At 41.8% G+C, this 15,076-nt stretch overlaps 1 pseudogene; it reads left to right on the forward strand.

Annotated features, from left to right (window-relative positions):
• Positions 1–287: 287 nt before the first annotated feature.
• Positions 288–15,076, forward strand: part of LOC129405017 (uncharacterized) — a 120,412-nt pseudogene continuing 105,623 nt past the window's right edge.

A 15,076-nucleotide genomic window follows, 5' to 3' on the forward strand; every position in this document is an offset into this window, starting at 1 on the left:
GGTATGAACCATGGGAACAACTGTAAGGGCGATTGGATATCGCACTAAAAGCCTCCATCCCTCTCAGAGAACCTGGCAAGCTACCAAGAGTACCCCGTCCACACAGCAGAGCCTGGCAAGCTACCCGTGGCATATTTGATATGCCAAAAATGTTAACAAAAATGGGCCTTGTTCCCCTGACACCGAAAGAGCCCCCAATTAGGCAGCGTTAAGAAAAATGAGCAAGGAGAGGCTGATAGAATCTCAGGGCTGAACTAGACTGCTAAAACGAAGGACTAAAATCACTCTGTACTTTCAAAGCACGTATGCTGGCATGGGAAGCATCCATAGAGGACCTGATGATGCAAGCCCAGAAGATCAAGTACGACATCATTGGTCTGACCAAAATAAGAAGGAATCAATTACATTATGCCATTTTCGACACTGGAGAACCATCCCTAAGAACATGCACAACAGAGGCATCAGTGGCGTCAGTGTGTTTGTCAACATGAACTTGGCCATGAGCATTGATTCATTTGAATGCCTAACAACCTAAATCAGAATTTTATGCTTGAATAGATGTGGCTCACTGCCGGCAGTTTCTATCTTCGTCAACTACGCACCAACATCCAAATACAATGAAGAAGAAATTGAGAAGTTCTACATGGAGCTGGAGAAGTTCTATAAAGAAGACACACCTTCTACAAGATCATTGTTGGTGATTTTAATTCCAAGATAGATACAAGAAGGTCACCCAACGTACTCCACATTAGGACCCATGGCCTAGAATGGAACGAACAGCGTGAGAGACTCTCTGAGTTCATCATGTCGACCAAGACCATCCATGGTAACTCACAGTTCCAGAAGGCCGAATCTAAACGTTGGACATGGGAGTCTCCCAGTGGAAAGTTCAACAATGAAACAGACCATATCATATTCAATCAAAGGTTTTGCCTGTCTGATGTCGTTGTTGTCCCAAAATTCCAAACAGGATCAGACCACTGTCTCCTTCATGCAAAATTCTACTTTACAGAACAAAGAGAAAGGACTGTAAAGTTTAAGTTTAAGAAGAGAACTCCCATGCGGGCTGAATGAGGGCTAGAGACTGAGCACAGCGGCCACTGAACACCTTTATTGCAAACCACAACAGCTAATTAGAGAGAGAGAACAGAAGGGAATGCCCTGCCACAGTGGCAGGGTGGGGTGGGGGGGAGATGGGATTGGGGAGGGTGGGAGGGACGCCGGGTTTATGGGTGGTGGAGAATGGGCACTGGTGAAGGGATGGGTTCCTGAACTTTGTATGAGGGAAGTATAAGCACAAAAGTGTATAAATCTGTAACTGTACCCTCACGGTGATTCGCTAATTAAAAATAAATAAATTATAAAAAAAAAATAAAAATAAAAATAATTTAAAAAAAAAAAAGAAGAGAACTCCCAGAATGACCACCAACTGGGAGCTCTTTGGCACTACTGGGGCAACGTGGGAAGATGCCATCATTGACAACATTGATGAGGAATACGATTGACTGGTTCAGCACCTCCATCACTGCATGAGGAATGCCAAAAGTGGGAAAACCACAAACAGACGCCTCTCTTTGAAAACTCTCGAGCTCATTCACCAACGTGGTTTGGCACAAGCCTCAGGCAATCACAAGCTAATATCTGAACTCGCAAAGCTATTCAGAGAAGAGATAAAGGAAGACCTCAAAGAGAGAAGAGCAGCGGTGTTGGTCAATGCGGCAGAAGCCAGGAAAAGTATCCATAACACTTGCCTGTCCTTCACCAACTATAAGACCAAGATGACTGCCCTCTGATGTCCTGATGGATCTATCACATCTTCCAGAAGGCCAATGGAGAAGATTATTCACGACTTCTACTCAGATCTCTTCAACAGCCACATCCACCTGCCCACGTACCAAGTTCCACAGGATGGATGTCATTTCCAATGTCCTCCCTTTCGAAATCCAACACACCATTTTGTCAGTAAAGACACAAACACCTGAAGAATCTGCCACCAGTACTCATCAATACACTGGCTCAGCTCTTCACATGCTACCTGTCCATATGCAAGGTTCCGTCCCAATGGAAAACCAGCAGGACTGTTCTGTTGTACAAGAAGGGAGACATCCACAACATCGGCAACTATTGCCCAATTTGCTTGTTGTCTGTAGTCTACAAGTTGTTCACTCGTGTCATCCTGAATAGAATAGGAAGAACACTAGACAATGGACAACCATGCAAGCAAGTCGGGTTCCGAAAGGATCAGCACAATCGACCATATCCACACAGTGACCAAACTCATTGAAGGTTTGCAAAGAGTTTTGCAAGAGTTCAAGATGCCGCTCTGTCTAACGTTCATTGATTTAAAGAAGGCCTTTACTTAGGCGGATCGGGACCTTTCCTACTGACCCGCGGGACACTCTCCCAATGGCTCCCAGGCAGCGGGTGCTCCCCTGGAACCTCGAACCCCTTGTGCTGGGTGGACACGCCTCTCCACTCCTCTGTAACGCCCGAACTGTTGATCAGGTGCTCACGTGGAGGATCAGGACCCTGCCCACCCTGCCTTGTGCCCCAAGAGATTACTGGGAGCGTGGCCAGTATTTCAGGGGGCGTGGCCTCAAAAGGGAGCCTGGCCACTTCCTGGAGCGGTGGCTGCAGTTGTAATTTTTCTTACATTATACTCTCAAAAACCTATTTCTTCAAAAATCACCCTGGCCATCTCAATCATACTTTGCCAAATAGTCCTTTAGCTGACTTGAACTCACAAACGCTGTCAGTGAACAATAGACTCTTCACAAACTCCTCATAAAGATAGCATAGTCTTGAGTCATCACTAGAGGCCCCACATAAACCAAGAGCAGTGCCTGAGAGTAAAGAATTATTCTAGAATTGGAACAAGACTACTATCATCAACTTAGCACAAACAGAATCCACCCTTTCAGAAAGAGGGAATAGGGATAGACAACTAGAAGGCTCCAACTCTAGACTTCCATAACAATATGAAGAAACAGCGAAAATCCCCTCCATGAAGAGAAGATGAAGAAAAGATTCCAGAAATCTCCACAGGGTCTACCCACATACAGGACCTCTCAGAAAAAGAATTCAGAGAGGAAATCTTGAAGAGGGTCGATGTACTCAAAGCAACCATGGAACAGGCATCCAATAAATTAAGGGAGGATATGAATGATGCTTTGAAATGGTCAACCAAGAAAAGGCAGGAAGAAATGAGATCAGAAATTTCAAAGCTACGAACAGATGTCACAAAGCTATGAATAGAAGTCACACAAATAAAGGATTCGGTAGACGAATTAAAAATCTCAGTAGGTTTCCTCAACAGTAGAATGACTACAGCCAAAGAAAGAATCAGTGAGCTTGAAGATGAGCTGCAGAAAGCTTACAGACAACAACAAATAATGGCAAAAGAACTCAAGATGGCTATAGAGCGAATCAGAGCCCTGGGGGATGACTTCAAGAGGAACAACATAAGAATCATTGGAGTACCAAAAGCACAGGGAAGTAATCTAATGAAAAAAATCAGTGAAAGACATCATTGCTAAGAAATTTCCAGAGCTGGAGAAGGCAGGCATCTAGATCCAAGGAGTCCGAAGTGTACCAGCAAAAAGAGACCCGAATAAAAAGACTCCAAGGCATATCATAGACAGAATGATGGATGCTATGGATAGAGACACAATTCTGCAAGCAGCAAGGTCAAAGAAGGAAATGACATACAAAGGAGCACCCCTCAGATTTACAGCAGAAGTATCAGAGGAAACCCTCTGGGCCCGAAGACAATGGTGAGACAAAGCGAAAAAACTCAACGAAATGAACACCTCACCAAGAATACTTCATCCGGCTAAACTCTCACTCAAACTTGAAGGAACCATACACTATTTCTTGGATAAACAACAGCTCAGGAACTTCATAGACTCAAAACCAAACAAAAGAAGGACTAAAGGGGCTATTGTAAAACAAGAAAGAACCCCACAAGAACAACAAAACCCACAGAAAGATGACACAAAACCCCATGACAATAATCTCTCTCAATGTCAATGGCCTAAATACACAAATTAAGAGACACAGAGTGGCAAAATGGATTCGGAAACTAAACCCAACATTCTGCTGCCTGCAAGAAACACACCTGAACAGTCAGAGCAAACACAGACTCAAAGTCAAAGGGTAGAAAACAATCCTGCAAGCAAACAACTCCCTCAAAAAAGCTGGGGTGGCCATACTAGTATCCAACGACATAAATTTCAGGTTGAAAAAGATTAGAAGGAACAGCAAAGTTCACTTCCTATTTATCAAGGTATATGTGCAACAGGAAAAAATCACACTCTTAAACGTATATGCACCTAATGAGAGACTGGCTAAATACTTAAAACAATTCCTAACAGACTTTAAGGAGGACATTGATAACAACACAATAGTAGTCAGAGACATCAACACTGCCCTATCACCTCTGGATAGATCAACAAGACCAAAACTCAGCAAGAAAACATGGACTCTGAAGGAAGAAATAGAAGAGAGAAGCCAAATAGACCTATACAAGGCTTTACAACCAAAAAAGAAAGAATACACATTCTTTTCCAGTGCACATGGAATATTTTCCAAAATAAACCATGTACTGGGCCACAAAACATACCTCAATAAAATTAGAAAAATAGAAATTGTATCAACTATCTTCTCAGACCATGATGCGCTGAATATAGAAGCTAATCACACATGGACGCAAAAAATCAAAACAAACACCTGGAAATTAAACAACACAGTGTTGAACAATGAGTGGGTCAGGAAAGAAATCAAGAAAGAAATCAAGAGATACCTCAAAACAAATGAGAATGAAGACACAAGCTACCAAAATCTATGGGACACAGCTAAAGCTGTATTAAGGGAAAAATTTATAGCTCTGCAAGATTCCTTAGGAAGAAAGAAAGCGCCTACATAGATAGCAAGACTTCACAGCTCAAGGTCTTAGAAAAGGACCAGAAAAAGGAACCCAAACCAGACCAAAGGAAAGAAATAATAAAAATTAGAGCTGAAATTAACGACATGGAAACCCAGAAAACAATCCGAAAGGTCAATGAAACCAAGAGCTGATTCTTTGAGAAAATAAACAAGATTGATAAATGGCTAGCAAGACTCACAAAGAAAGAGAGAGAGAGAACCCAAATAAACCGAATCAGGAATAAAAAGGAGGACATCACAACAGAAACCAGCGAAATTCAAAAGATCGTCAGAGACAACTTCGAAAGAATGTATGCCACAAAACAAGAGAACCTAAAAGAAATGGATGAATTCCTTGATTCCTACAATCTCCCAAGACTGAACCAAGAAGACTTGGAATACCTGAATAGACCCATTAATATTAAGGAAATTGAAACTGTAATCAAAAATCTCCCCAGAACCAAAAGCCCAGGTCCAGATGGATTCACTGGCAAATTCTTTCAAACATTTAAAGAAGACCTGTTGCCAGTTCTCCTCAAGCTTTTCCAGGAAATTAAAAAAAACAGGAACTCGGAATACTATGCAGCTGTTAGAAAAAATGAAGTCATGAACTTTGTATATAAGTGGGTCAAAATGGAAAGTATCATGCTACGTGAAATTAGCCAGACAGAGAGGGACAGACATAGAAAGATTGCACTCATCTGTGGAATATAAAATGGCAGAGTAGGAAACTAATACCCAAGAATAGTAGTATATAATACCAGGAGGTTGGCTCCATGGCTTGGAAGCTAGCATCACATGCTGGGGGATAGTCATCCCCCATAGAAAGGGAACACCAAGTAAAATGTGATTGGAAATCCCGAGCAGGGAGGGAGATGCACACTGAAAGTAGACTAGAGAATAAACATGATGGCCACTCAATACCCCTATTGTAAACCACAACATCCAAAAGGAGAGAGAGAGAACAAATGGAATGCTCTGCCACAGAGGCAGAGTGGGGTAGGGGGGATGGGATAGGGGGGTGGGAAAGGTACTGGGTTCATAAGTGGTGGAGAATGGACACTGGTGGAGGGATGGGCTCTCAAACATTGCATGAGGGAAAAACAAGCACGAAAATGTGTGTATCTGTAACTGTACCCTCACTGTGACTCACTAATTAAAAAATAAATAATTTTTTAAAAATAACATTAATAATAATAATAAATACCAAAAAAAGAAAAAAACAGGAACTCTCCCAAACAGTTTCTATGAATCACACATCTCCCTAATACCAAAAGCAAACAAAGGCACCACTAAGAAAGAAAATTATAGACCAAAATTATATCCCTGATGAACACCGATGTGAAGATCCTCAAAAAAATATTAGATCAAACAACTCATAGAAAATAAGATCCAACAACTCATAGAAAAGATCATACACCATGACCAAGTGGGATTCATCCCAGGGATGCAAGGATGGTTTAACATTTGGAAATCAATCAACATAATCCGTCATATCAACAAAAGTAAAGATAAAAACCATATAATCATATCAATAGATTCAGAGAAAGCATTTGACAAGATCCAACATCCGTTCATGATGAAAACCCTCACCAAAATTGATTTTGGAAGAACTTTCCTCAAGATAATCGAAGCCATCTACCACAAGCCTAGGCAAGCATTATCCTCAATGGAGAAAAACTAAGGACCTTTCCTCTAAGATCGGGCACAAGACAAGAATGCCCACTCTCACCACATTTCTTCAATATAGTACTGGAAGTACTTGTGATAGCTATTAGAGAAGAAAAAGATTAAGGGCATCCAGATAGGAAAGGAAAAAATCAAACTCTCACTATTCAGAGACAATATGATACTATATCTAGAGAAGCCTAAAGTTTCTACTAAAAATCTCTTAGAAACAATAGACTTATACAGTGAAGTTACAGGCTACAAATTCAATACCCAAAAATCCATAACCTTCCTACATGCAAACAATGGGACAGAGGAAAGGGACATGAAAAAAGGAATCCCATTCACAATCGTGCCCCAGAAAATCAAGTACCTCTGAATCAGATTAACCAAGGAAGTAAAAAACCTCTACAAAGAAAAACATAAAACGCTACTCCATGAAATAAAAGAGGACATGAGGAAATGGAAACATATACCCTGCTCATGGATAGGGAGAATCAACATTGTCAAAATGGCAATACTCCCCAAAACATTATACAGATTCAATGCGATCCCTATAAGGATACCCATGACATTCTTCAAAAGAAATGAACCAAGAAATCCTGAAATTGATATGGAAGAACAAAAGCCCACAGATAGCTAAAACAATTCTTGGGGAAAAGATGATGGGAGGCATCACCCTCCCCAACCTTAAACTTTATTACAAAGCGGTAACAATTAAAACAGCATGGTACTGGAACAAAGGCAGAGCTGCAGACCAATGCAACAGGGTGGACTATCCCTACGCACAACCCCAAAGGTATGATCATCTAATCTTTGATAAGGGAGCAAGAAATGTGAAGTGGAGCAAGGAAAGCCTCTTTAACAAATGGTGCTGGCACAACTGGACAACCACATGCAAAAGAATGGGCTTAAACCTCGACCTGACACCATGCACAAAAGTCAGATCAGAATGGATTAAAGACCTCAACATTAGACCACAAAGCATAAGGTACATTGAGGACAAGGTAGGCAAAACCCTCCATGATATTGAAGATAAAGTTATTCAAAGATGACATGCAACTGGCCAACCAAGTGGAAACATAGATAACAAATGGGACTACATTAAACTAAGAATCTTCTGCACCGCAAAAGATACAGTGACCAGAATACGAAGACTATCTTCAGAATGGGAAAGGATATTCACCCAATACCCATCAGATAAGAGATTGATATCAAGGGTATATAAGGCACTGGTTGAACTCTACAAGAAGGAAACATCCAACCACGTCAGAAAATAGGGTAAAGAAATGAACAGAAACTTCCCAAGGAAGAGATACGAATGGCTAAAAGGCACATGAAAAAGTGCTCTACATCACTAATCATCAGGGAGAGGCCGATAAAAACAACCATGAGGTACCACCTCACACCACAGAGACTGGCACACATCCAAAAGAACAAAAGCAACCGCTGTTGGAGAGGATGTGGTGAGAAAGGGACCCTTCTATACTGCTGGTTGGAATGCCGACTAGTTCAGCCCTTTTGGAGCACAATATGGATGATTCTTAAAAAATTAGAAATTTAGCTCCCATTTGACCCAGCAGTACCACTGCTGGGAATATATCCCATAGAACCAAAAAACTATAGTCGAAATGACATCTGCACTTATATGTTCATCGCAGCACCATTTACAATAGCCAGAATCTGGAAAAAAACTGAGTGCCCTAGAACAGATGACTGGTTGAAGAAATTTTCGAATATGCAATGGAATACTATGCAGCTGTTAGAAAAAAATGAAGTCATGAACTTTGCATATTAGTGGCTCAACATGGAAAGTATCATGCTAAGTGAAATGAGTCAGAAAGAGAGAGAGAGACAGACATAGAAAGATTGCACTCATCTGTGGAATATAAAATAACAGAGTAGGAGACTAACACACAAGAATAATAGAAATAAGTACCAGGAGGGTGACTCCATGGCCTGGAAGCTGGCCTCACATTCTGGGCAAATGCAGCTCAGATAGAGAAGGGGACAGCAAGTAAACGTGGTTGGAGGCCACGCGGGGAAGGGGTGATGCTTGCTGAAAGTAGACTAGAGACTTAACACGATGGCCACTGAACACCCCTATTGCAAACCACAACACCCAATTGGAGAGAGAGAACAAAAGGGAATACCCTGTCCCAGAGCCACGGTGGAGTGGGGGGAGATGGGATTGGGGGGTGGGAGGGTTGCTGGGTTTATTGCTGGTGGAGTGTAGGATATCAGGAAAGAGCTTCCAATGAAGGCTGTAACTTGCCACATTGGTTTCTTCACTCACCCATATTCCAGGGCTGGCTAATATCATCTCAGACTCAGTTTATGTTGTTGGTTTCTTTCCTGGTATTATGACTGTGTCTCTAAATGCATCAAACACTATAGTTCAACAATTGCTTCAGCAGTTACAAGCTGTTTTACCAAAGTGCTCTGAACGTTTTTATTACTCAAATCAGATCTCATTCTGGTCTTACTGAATCTATGACTTGAGCAGAGTTTTGTTTTTTGTTCTTTGTTTTTTTAAAAAAGGAGGTATGTCCCATTTTACTCCTTGTCATTGTTATGCTTAAAATTTTTGAATTTACCTCTAGGAGAGCCATATACAGCAGCTGAAAGGTATTTTCAGGAAGGTGCACAGAGTCAGGAAATTATTAATTCTCCTATGTGGATTAAAATTGACAAAGAATGGGTAGCAAGGAGACTCCTCACTTGAGGAAAAGACTATGTTTTTCTTTCAACAGATAACCCCACCAAGAAACTTTGGGTCCTGTTGCATTTCATCAGGAGCTGAATTCATCCGCCTGCTTTAACTTTCAAAACTTTGCAGTTTTACAACCCTCCAAATTCCAGCCGCAAGCCATTGCCAAGCTGATTTCAGCTGGAAGCCACAAGGAAACCAGAGGAGGAGTTTGCATCAGAGGGCCTGCAGCAAAGGCCTCTAACTGCTCTAACATATCATGAGGTCACATTAAGAGCATTCCTTATACCCTTTTTCTACAGTTTGTGGGATGGAAAATGACAGGACCCCATAATTTGGATTAACAATTCCTTCCTTTTACCTTTCAGAAAGGAATGACTTTTAATAGGAAAACCTTTTAATTTCTCTCTTGGATAACTCTTCGTGTCAGAGTTCCCCCGTCTCTTTCTCTACCCCTAGGCATGGAGATGTACCAAACCCCAATGGTCGAAGCCTCTAATAACTTTAAAAAAGTGTTTTTCCAAACATAAGCTAGGTTCCACATATATGACTGCCAGTGAACCTGACCAGAGAATGGCTGCATTCCCGTGCTGAAAGACTCATGACAGAAGTTGTGATGCTCCTGTTCCAGTGCTCCCTGCCTGATCCAGTACTTCATGACGTTCATCAGACTCCTATAGCTGCTCCCCTAGGACTCATTGCTGTGACCACTACTGATGCTGTTGCAGGAACAACTCTTCAAATTTTGGTCCAGACACTTCATTTCTTCAGAATGGGACTAAATGACTCTCATCATTGATGACTCTCATCACCCCTGGACAGTGCAGGACAATTTGGTGCTTTACTACAAGCACTGCTCTGGCCAAGGGTTGGACTGAAATTTTACTACAACTTATAAGACTGTATTGTGTTTGGAATTGTTCCTCTTTCTATTTCAAAGTTTTGTGATTTTGTAAACAGAAAAGGGGAAGATGTAGAATATCATTGATTTGTCCTTTCTTTCTTGCCACAGAGTTTGGGCTTATCTGGTAATAATCTCTAAACAATTCTAAACCACATTTGTATGTCCTGCTGCCCTTGCCACTAGGAGCTTAGGTATATCAGTCACACCCATCAAGGTGCTCCCGAGTCACTCCTACTCCTTTGTCTATATGTAATCACTTCTATGCTCCCTTCCCCAACTAGTTAATCAGCTTTTCCCCTAATCAGATTCTGTTAATTTGTAAGATCAGACCTTGCTAGGACAGTGAACTTGTATTGTAAGTTAATATTGCCTTTCTCCTCTCCTCATGTCTTTTGAATAGTTTACTCTAAAACAATGTCCTTTTTGTATGGACAAAGAAAGACAATTGTTAATATGCTTTGGTAACATGGGATTTAATTGGCTTCGAATGTTATTCACTCCTGGGCATCTGCTTTCTCGACTTAAGCCTCAGCTGCCCTTAGTTCTTAGCACCCCCAAAAGCAGGGTCCTGACAAGGGAAGGGATGGAACCAGGGCAAGCAATGAGTTATGTGCTACCCTGGCATCGAGATGGGCCTGGCCAAAGTGCCTGATGCTTAACTATATGTTAAGAGCTTGGTCATGGATATGTCATGTCATGATCCAAAAGCAACGACAAGACTAGGACCCTGCTGCGATAGGAAAGACTAATCTGGCCTGAGCACTGTAGTCTGAGATTGAGATGACCCCAGGAGAGCAATTCTATAAGCTTAAAGCATCTCTTGCTATGTCCATACAAAATGATTAATATTATGAATGCTTATATGTTAGCTGGACAAGGAGAGGAGAAACACATGCATGGGATTCTGCTCTTGGGGGGGTGTCCTGCTGAAAGAGAATCTGTCCTAGAAGAAGCATCCCCTGAGGGAAAGAACTTTACCCCTATTGATTGTGACCACACCTATGTGTAAGCCCCAGCCCCTCATGGTGGGGATTTAACTGGGCTGTAAGAGTGGGCAGTCGCGGGGCCAGTTCCAAAGCCAGATCTGGAGAAGCTAGATCCAGATCTAGATCCAGAAGAGAAAGAGAATGAAGTAGGATGGAGGAGGAAGAAGCAGAGAGAGTGACGGGTGTGTATAGAGAGGAGATTGGAATAAACTGCAACTGAGACCAACCAGCTTGGTTCTGTTCCTTCCTTCGACTGCCTCATCATCGCCATCAACCTCCCCGGGGTGGTGGAAGTGGCTGGAAACTACCAAACGCGGGTGGCGGGAGAGACAGCACCACTGCCCTGTGCCCCCTTCTCCCTTTTATTTTTTGTGTTTTTACACAGTGGAGAATGGGCGCTGGTGAAGGGATGGGTTCTCAAACATTGTATGAGGGAAACACGAGCATGAAAATGTATAAATCTGTAACTGTACCCTCACAGTGATTCACTAATTAAAAAATAAATTAATTAAAAAAATAAAAAATAAATAAAGAAGACCTTTGATTCTGTTGAGACCAAAGCGGTCATCAAAGCCCAAGCTAAACAGGGCATTCAAACTTGGTACATTAAGATCCTCCGTGAGCTGTATTATGGATTCCCCACCAGGATTTCACCACTCTATAAGAAAGTCATCACTGATGTAACGAGAGGGGTTCAGCAGGTTGATACCATTTCACCGAAACTCTTCAGTACCACTCTTGAGAACGTCATGCAATGACTGGAATGGGAAGAAATGGGAGTGAAGATAGACAGTAAGCAACTATATCACCTCCGCTTCACTGATGACATCATTCTAATAACACCAAACATTAGCCAAGCGGCACAAATGCTGGCCGACTTCAACCGCGAGTGTGAAAAGTTCGGACTGCAACTGAATCTCACTTAAACAATGTTCATGAAAACGAACTAGTCCCCGGGGTTCCATTTGCTCTCAATGGAATGAACATCTATGGATGCAGCAGCTGTGTATACCTGGGTTGAGAACTCAACATGAGGAATGACTTGGCACCAGAACTGTGCAGGAGGAAGAGAGTTGTGTGGAACGCCTTCAAGAGCATTCTTCAATGCTCTTGAAGTGGTTAAGAGGATGAATAACCTCCAACTCTGGGCACATCTTTTCAACTCCACTGTTCTTCCTGCACTAACGTGTGCCTCAGAGACCTGCGTCCTACAAAAACAGGATGAGAACGCTATTCTTGTATCCCAAAGAGGAATTGAAAGATCTATGCTTGGAGTATCACATTTAATTCAAGTGAAAGAAGGAATCTGGAGTTTCGACCTCTGTCTACGAGCAAGAGTCAGGGACACTGTCTCGTTTGCCAAGGCGTCAAAAATCAGATAGGCCAGACATGTAATGTGATTTAGAGACAACCACTGGACTAGAGCTGTTACTGACTGGATTCCATGGGATGTCAAAAGACCATGTAGCTGCCCACCTATAAGATGGTCAGACTTCTTTGCCAAAACCTTGAACGAGCAGTTTGAGGCTCTTCGTGTTCCTGGAGCAAGCAGATGCCATTGGGCTACACTCACATGCTACAGGGACGAATGGAGACTTACTGGTGCCCGCTCAAGCAAATCAAAGATCAACAGGATGACAAGTGATACAAGTGATTTCTTTTCCCAAGACCAATGGTCACTCTGAAGCTAGCTTTTACTAAAACACAACCTTTGACTCATATCCCTGTGGAAGCACTCTTGGAAGTAACTGTAAGTTCTCCTGAGGGATAACTTGCTGAGATTCATCCCAGAGACATTAGCCTTGAATATAGTTAAGGATACTTCATTTCTTCCCTATCTTTGTCTTCACTGTGTTCACTATCACCCTCATCCCTGTAGGTCTCTGGCAATAAATGGACAACACAAAAAAGCAGTTTGTAGACCCATTCACTGGCAGGTATATGTTATATTCCTTTACTTTATGGCTTCCTTTCCATCTGAGATGCACCATCCTGTACAGAAATCAGCATTTTAATTTTCCTTTGCTTCTATGGTTAACCTAAACTCTAAAAAGACATTTAATTTCAACAAACATTGCATATTTCCTCAACCATCTATTTAACATGTGTATCTTCAGTCCCTAGTGTGAGAAGACTGTTAAGGGTCAAGAAAACAAAGATGATCAGGCTAAAACCTTCACCTTCACATAGTCTCCATAAATGAGGGGAAGATGCAGTCTGTGCTATTGGAAAGGCAGTGAGAAATGACAGCTAAGATCTTCCAGGGGACAATGGAGAGGGGACTTCATCCGGTCACTGGGATGATCTGGAAAGGCTGCTGTTAAGATGAGTTTGAACTGAAAGACAGAGCATGAATTTGAGTTGATGTGAAGAAGTGGTACAAGAAGAAAGGCAAGAAATAGACTCTATCATTTAATTTCACTCCTGTACCTACACTTTAGAGCAACCAAGAGTAAGGCTTTGAATCAGAGCATCTAGATCCTTCCAGCTCTCAAAAAATTTTTATTGGCATATGGTCTAGCTTTAATAAACACAAGCCCTGCTCAAATCACAGAGCAGGGTTTCAGCGTAAAGAGTTGTGCAGGTTAAGAACAGAGCTGGGCTTCAGGCAGCCCAGTGAAGGCTCTAAAGGGTTCAGATGCTAAAGATGAATGAGGAAACTTGTAAACACAAAATATGATGTTAGGTCCCTACACCTGTCCTCTTTCAAGCCAAAGAGTGGAGTCAGGTAGTTCACAAAAGACAATCTTCCAAAGGTGGGTATTCTGCCAGCAAGGTGACGATCACTTCATTTCAATTCGTCTCAACAAGTGCCTCCACAGCTCTGTCTGTACTAGTCCTGAAGACACAAAGCCAAGAGTGTTGTGTCTACTGTTCTCTGAAGGCCATGCTTCTCAGCAGGGAAAACTGCATCAACTTAGCTTGATTCTAGAAGGCCCCCACAGTATTTGGATCTGAATGGTGCCCTCCTTTCCACCTTTAGGATCAGGAATTTGTTCTGACCCTATGAAAGTGGAGAGAATGAAAGCTGAAATTTATTTAATACTTGTGCAACCCCACAGTTTGAATAACATTTAACTCTGTGGAAAAAAGAAGGATCAAAATAATTGCAAAATAAATTTTATTCAAAATAAAGACAGGGGAGTCTAGACATAGGCATTGAACTGCATCATACAGAGGTGGATGCTGTGGTTTTGCTAACACTTTTTGATAGTACATGGTCCTAAAATACATTACAACTTTTATGTGATTCTGCAGTGGAGAGTCAGAATTTTCTCTGCAAAATATGATTGTCTTTGTCTCCCTACAGCAAAAAAAAGTGCCATTGGAGAGAAGGAAGATTAGCAAGGGGATAATTAAATAGTTATTGAGCATAATCAAATAATCAAAATAAAAATCAAAAATCTGAGCAGCCAGAATTCAGGAAAGTATTTCCCAGGCCATGTCTTCATCAACAGAAACAGAAGGTGGGCATGATTCTGAAAGGCTCAACGGTCAAGTTCTCAAGGAAACATGTCAGAGCTTTAGGACAGTGCATAGAACTCTAGAATTGCAGGTGGATGACCAAGGTTTGATCCTTGGTACCACATGTGGTCTCTCAAACACTGCCAGAATTGATCCCTGAGCAAAGAACCAGGAGTATAATCCAAAAATTAAATGGAAGGAAGGAAGGAAGGAAGGAAGGAAGGAAGGAAGGAAGGAAGGAAGGAAGGAAGGAAGGAAGGAAGGAAGGAAGGAAGGAAGGGAGGGAGGGAGGGAGGGAGGGAAGGAGGGAAAGAAAGAAAGAAAGAAAGAAAGAAAGAAAGAAAGAAAGAAAGAAAGAAAGAAAGAAAGAAAGAAAGAAAGAAAGAAAGAAAGAAAGAAAGAAAGAAAGAAAGAAAGAAA

Source organism: Sorex araneus, chromosome 5 (genome assembly GCF_027595985.1).
Source record: "Sorex araneus isolate mSorAra2 chromosome 5, mSorAra2.pri, whole genome shotgun sequence".
In the NCBI taxonomy this organism is placed as follows: domain Eukaryota; kingdom Metazoa; phylum Chordata; class Mammalia; order Eulipotyphla; family Soricidae; genus Sorex; species Sorex araneus.